Source organism: Hibiscus syriacus, unplaced genomic scaffold (genome assembly GCF_006381635.1).
Source record: "Hibiscus syriacus cultivar Baekdansim isolate YM2019G1 unplaced genomic scaffold, ASM638163v2 tig00112746_pilon, whole genome shotgun sequence".
NCBI lineage: Eukaryota > Viridiplantae > Streptophyta > Magnoliopsida > Malvales > Malvaceae > Hibiscus > Hibiscus syriacus.
The window spans coordinates 256,423-263,356 of NW_024063395.1; positions in this window are offsets into that span (position 1 = coordinate 256,423).

Consider the following 6,934-nt stretch of genomic DNA (forward strand, 5'->3'; position numbering starts at 1 on the left):
ATTGGGGCATTATTGCATTCAACATGCCATCTAGGCAGCATCTTTAAAAGGTTCAGTCAGCAATTTCATAGAGACAGGAGACTCAGTCGCACATCTGAAGTTTTAAATCAAGATTATCTTTTATTTTTAGGATTAAGTTTGAATGTTTTCTAATAATTATATATTTTTTAATTTCTTTACCCTATTCGGGTAAGCTGAAAAGAATCATCTCTCATCTCTTGAATTCTTTAGTTTTTTTATTTTATAAAATTTCCTTTCTTTTTACTTTCGTTTTTCTTTAATTTTCTTTACAAGCTTTTCTTGTTTTTAAAATGCTAAGTATGGTTTATACCATGGATAGATAAGTTTTTCATAAGCCAAAGGCTGAAGCGATAACTCAATATAAGCATTGAAAAACACCTCATACTTTTTGGGTTACATTTTTAGTTTTATGGAATCAAGGATTGACAATCGACTAAACTATTATAATGAAAAACATTTTCTTTGCAAGTTGGATTGATTACAATTTTGATTAATAGTTGGGAGGAAGAATCGGCTTGTAGCACATTCAAGTTCCTATGAACACACTTAGAAACGGTCCGCTAAGGGAAACTGAAATTGTATTCAACTCTCATTAAGATGATATAATCTGATTTGGGTTTTTCCAAAACTAAAACAGAGTTGGATTAACAAACGATTGTTGTGATTAGTCCACATAAGGACTGAGATCCAAAGATTGATTTTGGATGATTAGTTAATTGATAGAAAAACAAGTTACAGGGGTTGAGCCTTGTAGACGGTAACCGACCTGAATCCGAAGCTAAAATCCTATTCAAGGATCGGTTGGAATTGATGCAAAAGCTTAAGCATGTGACTGATTTTTATCAATAGAATTTTCATCTTTATTTTCTTTAAATCTATTTCTTTATTTTCTTTAGAATAAATCTTTCATTTTTACAAACTTCACAATAAACCCCCTTTTTTATTTTCTTTGCAATTCACGCCAAATCAGAAATCAAGAACCAAATTTTCAGCAACTTCCTTAGTCCCTGAGGATTGACCCTTACTCTTTCTATACTAACTTTTTCTATTTTATATCTTGAGATTAAGGAATAAGTATTTCACATAGAAACGATGTGTTTCATTTGGCATTGCTTTGTTGAGTCCCCAAACTAATAAAAGTTACAAAATAGAACATACTTGTTATTTTTCTTTAAAAAATTAACAATCGTCTGAGCTGAATGTTATTATATTGAGTGAGATATTATAAAATCATATTCTAATAATGTCTACGGTACCCTTTTTGATTTCAAGCATTAGCTCGGTAATATAATGTTTAAGCATTATCTCGATGACATAACGTAAACAAAGACTTGATCCACAAAATACAACTCAAACAATTCTTCTTAGTGAATAAGTTAACATCCAGCTCAGATAAAGGTCATTTTTACCGAAAAAGGCCAATTTGAAACATATGTATAGTTAGATGACCATTTTATAACTTTTAATAGTAGGATGACTTAACAAAGCAACATTCAATAATTGAGGGATCATTTTATAACTTTCAATAATAGAAAGTCTTAACAAAGTATCATCTTATAATTGTGATCATTTATGTACTTTAATCTTTAAAAAATAAAATATTATTTAAAGAAAAACATTTTTAGGAAAAAAAACTAAATTTTCCTCCTTTCGTCGTCAATGTGAACCCCCTCGCAAAACCCCGCTGAAAGTCCCTAGAAATAGCAATGTAATTCCAACTTTTGCTCACGCACCCACGCTTAATTTATAAATTAAGCGTTTTATATTTTGGGAATTATGATTTATGATTATAGATTTAGGTTTTTGAAATTTTATGGATTTAGAAGATTATAGTGATTACAAGCAGGAATTTCGGGATGGTAATTTCATCTATTCAACGGGTTTTTGGCTCGATCCGACTCAACAGGGTTGAATTGGTTTTTTTTTTTTTAATTCAAGTCTAGTTCGCTAGGAGTCATATTTTTACGGGATGGAGTCAGGTCAAGTCGGATTCATGTGGAGGGTGAAAATACTTTGACCCGACCTAAAGATAATAATGTAACTTCCTTAAAAATGTTATTATTTTTTTAATTAAATCTTAATTTATATGAGGTCGGGTCAAGTTGGATTTATACTTTAAAAGTCGGGTGAAATATATATATTTGGGTCAGATCGAATCGGATGTAGGATATAAAATTTTTGAGTCGAATCGTACTTGAATGGAGGATACATACTTTCAAGTCGGATTAACCAAAACCCGACCCTAACTCAACTTGTTACCATCCCTGAACACGATAACTAGGTAGATCATTTGACAACGTCAATAATAACCAATAAAGGCCGACAATAGTTGAAAATAAGGTTTTAAATTAATGATTTCCAGATTTTGACTTTTCTTTTGTAATTTTAAAGAAGTTGAATCTTTTCTAAAACAAACAATAGTTTTTAAGTTATTTCAAATAATTTTTAATATATATATATATATATATATATATATATTACATGGGTCATTTAATGATTTTTTAATTGGTATTACGATATAGACACCTAAAATTAGAATGTTAGAAATATTAAACAAATACTTTAAAAAAAATTCTTTAAATATTTAAAATTAACTTAAAATATAATTTAAATACTTAGTTCTAAAGCAAAAACAAAACAATGGTTGTGTATATTGATGAATTCCTGTACTTTATATTTGTAGCATTAATTTATTGAGAACCCACCGTAGCCCTCCCAATTACCCCCGTTTTTATTCTTCCGTATTGGACCCCTTTATTCAAATTTAGAGAAAAATTAAAGGCACCAATTAAACCAAAAATTAAACAAAGGAAAAATAAGTTGAAAAGTAATGTGTTAATGGTGCTTGGTGAACATCCAGATGTGCAAAATAAAAATTCGAGATCAAAATCTTTATAAATTTTAGGTCAAATTTACAAATGCAACAGGCCCAATTGGGCCACAATATGTTTCAAACTCAAGCCCCAAAAGCAACCTGACCCAGTACAAACCGTCAAGCCCGATTTACACCCAAGACCCAACAAAAGCAGGACCCATTCTAGAATTCAAAGTCGGTTAGGGTTTCCCACCCTAAGCCTTGCACGCTGCTTGCTCAAAGCCGTTGGATAGACTTGTTGACCCAACGGTCCATATCAGGGATCGATTAGGGATTTACCCTTAACTCCAGCCGCCACTTATCCTAGCCGTACGATCTGGACCCATCCAACGATTCAGATCGAGTCTCTGCCGCCGCCCATCTCCACCAGTCGACTGCCACAAACCGAAGCCCCTATAGTGTCAGAGACCCCAAATCAACACAAAACCAAATCCATGCGTAAATATGACATTTTTGTAATGATTTTATATAAAAAAAGAGAGAAAATATATGTAATATTCGAGGGTTATAAAACCCCAACCATTGTAAATAAGAAAGGGTGGCTTCCACTCTATGTTTTCAGTTTTGAAAACAACAAATAAAAAAATAGAAGAAATTTAAAGGTATCTTTTTTACTTGTTTTCTTTCAGTTTCGAAGCATAGTAGAAATAAAAAAATAATAAAAGATGAAAGGGAGAGGGTTTTACCTCTTGACCGAAGTCTCGTCGGTGACTGGGGCCTCCTTTCACTAATCCGAACGATGAGAAAACGTAGTGTGTCCCCAGGAACAACATACTCCGGAATCGAGGTGATCCAATGGCTAACAGATGAGATCGACAAGCTGAAGAGTCTCAACCCTATTTCAAGAGGCCATTCATGCAAAATCGAGCCTAGATCGGAGACAAAGAGGTCCAGGCGAGCTTTATGGAGAAATTTAGAGACCACCGGTGACTGCGGCGGTGGCGGCCAGCGAGTGCCAAACGACCGGCGGAGGCTGGTTTAGAGAGAAGAGAGAGCTTCTCTCTCTAGTTTTTTTTAAAAGGAAAATGAAATAAATTAAAAAATATTTTTATAGAAAACTTTAAGGGGAAATTGCACTTAGGTCACCTAAGATATGAGTGTTTTTGCAAAATAGTTATATATAGGGATCATTTTTATAATTTACCCATTTCTGTTTATACTATGTATTTTTGGTTTAATTTCTGTTTAGTCCCCCTAACTTTAGCGTGTTTTTCCTGTCTGTCACCTGTAGGGACTTTTTATTTACCCACTTTTATGCATGTGATATATTTTTAGGGTTATTTGTTGTTTAATCCCTGTATGTTTAGCGTTATTTTATATTTTGGTTATGTGCGGTGACTATTTATTTTTTAAAAAAATACTTATGGACTAATTTAGTAGTTTCCCCTTTCTATTCGAATGTATATTTTAGGCTAGGAATAATGGAATATTTAGGACATACCCCTTGTAGTTTATACATGTTTGTATTTCGAACCAGAATCTGTATCTTTATTTATTTTAATTTGGCTATGCAATTTTAGTTTATTTTTAATTTAGTCCACATGTTTTATTTATTTTGATTCTTTGTAATTTTACCTTAATATTAAAATGCTCATTTTAGTCACTTTCACAATTTATTTTATTTTAATTTTGACATGATGGTTTGATTGTTTATGTTTCAGTCCTATTTTTATCTTATTTAATTTTTGCATGTTGCTTGCATGTTAGTTCATTCTAGTCCATAATTAATTTTACATGATACCCTCATAAGCATCACTTGACTCGAATCGAAATAAATTGACTAAGGGTAATATTCGTTTATTTTAATATTGTCATAAAGTGATTGCCTTAACATATAAGAAAGTTACTTTCGATAATTTTAAAACGAAAGTATATCCCATTTAGGGATACGAATTAAATCAAATCCATCTTAAGATTTGGGAACTGGGAAAAAGATCATGTTCTCTTAATTAAGTTCATCGAGAAAAAATTGTTAGATCGAATCTAAGGTCTCGTATCGAGATATTTAAATAATGGAACATCCTTATTCTCATTAAATATTTGTAAAATAAATAATTAATTACTTGTTTGATATGCTTTTAATTTGTTTTATTTTTGCATGTGTTTTCCGATGAATTTTTAAAATAATAACATTCAAATCGATATTGAGAATAATAATATATTTTCATTTCGATTGGAGTAATAAATGACTGCTTGAAGGCGTGAGAGGTCATTTATTCTCGATTAGAAATAATTTGATATCGTCGTTTTCTCTCGGATTAATATTGATTTTTAGGATGGAATAGTGATATCTCTTCATTTCGATTGGAGCAATAAATGTATGCTTTAAGGTATGAGAAGTCAGTTATTATCGATTAGAAATTATTAGATATTATCGTTTTCACTCGGATCAGTATTGAATTTTAGGACAGAATAATGACATCTTTTCATTTTGATTGGAGTAATAAATGAATGTTTTAAGGTATGAGAGGTCGTTTATTCTCGATTGGAAATAATTAGATATTATTATTTTCTCTCTTAAAAATATTCTTGGTTTTGTTATTTTGAATTAATATAGAACTTTACAATGGAATTTTAATATTTCTTTATTTCGATTGGAGTAAGAAACGACTGCTTTAAGGTATGAGAGATCGTTTCTTCTCGATAGGAAATAATTAAATATTATCATCTTTCATCCAAAAATTAAAAAAATGTCATTTTTAGAGGATCTTAAATTAAATTATACTTGAACTCGTAAATTTCATTGCAAAGACAACTAATTAATCGACTATGTACCGATTTAGGGCGTTATGGGGGTGTTAATCCTTCCCCACTCATAACTGACTACCGAACTCAAATTTTGGTAACGTAGACCGTAAATTGTTGTTTTAATTAAAATTAATATTTTTATTAAAATGAAAAATATGTTTTTGGGTGCCCAATCACACCCTAATCAAATATTGGTGGTGACTCCTCGAACCACGTTTTTATCATTAACTGGTCATAAAAAATTATTTCTAAACGAGGCCCCGTCCCTTTTTCCCCTTTCGAAAAACTGTTTCAAAAGCTTGGCAACTCTACTAGGGACATTTTTTTTAGAAATTCAAACCATTACTCGACTAATTAGTTGTATTTTTAAATAAAAATTACAAGATCGCTCTAATTTGATTTTTGATCCCTTTTGTGGTTTGAATAAATCTTTCACTTGCAATTTAATTAACCACTAAATAGTTGTACTGATTTGTTTGCTAATGTTTTCAGAGTAAATAATTGTTCAGGGTTTTGAATTTTCTGTTTGCTGTTGTTTGTTTTGTTTTCACTTTTCCTTACACGTTGCACATCCACGTTTCAATAACATGAGCTAAAACCCCACTCCGTCCTGTTTAAGTAGGAGTGAGAAGCTACTCACTCGTGTGGTTTTCACCTCCGTATGGGATAGTGAATCACTCATGGGGCTCACGTCTTATGGTTCTTGTGATGGTTTTCACCTCCGTATGGACATAAGGATGTGTGTCCCCTCGAATTGAACTCGATCTGAAAGCTTATGATGGGCCAAGATTGAGGTTTCAGTAGCCCAAGAGGGCACTGATAAGGACAATTCAAGGACCTCTTACTTTAGAACTGAACCCAACATGTAGTAAACTTAGAACCCAAATAGAGCCTTACCCAGATCATAAGAATCCCATAAGGAGAGTACACAAGGAAAAGTCTGTTTGAGCCTTTTATTTTTTGTAGTGTAATTTTGATTCCCGAATAAATGTATGTGAACTAGAGATCATGTTGTTAGGTTTAATTTTTTGAATAAGCATGAGAACTAGATGACATGAGGTCAGGAATATCTATAAACAAAACATGTGGGTAAAAATCCTGTTTGGGTAGGATCTACTAATGTATGATTTGGTAGCCATCATGTGGGGTAGGTTTTATCGACAAATTATATTATATCCGATTAATTCATTTATGATTTTTGACTAATTTTCTCTAGTAATTTTTCTTATTTTGTTCTCATTTTTGCATTGCACTATTCATCCCATTGGTGTTGATCCATGACCGATGTCC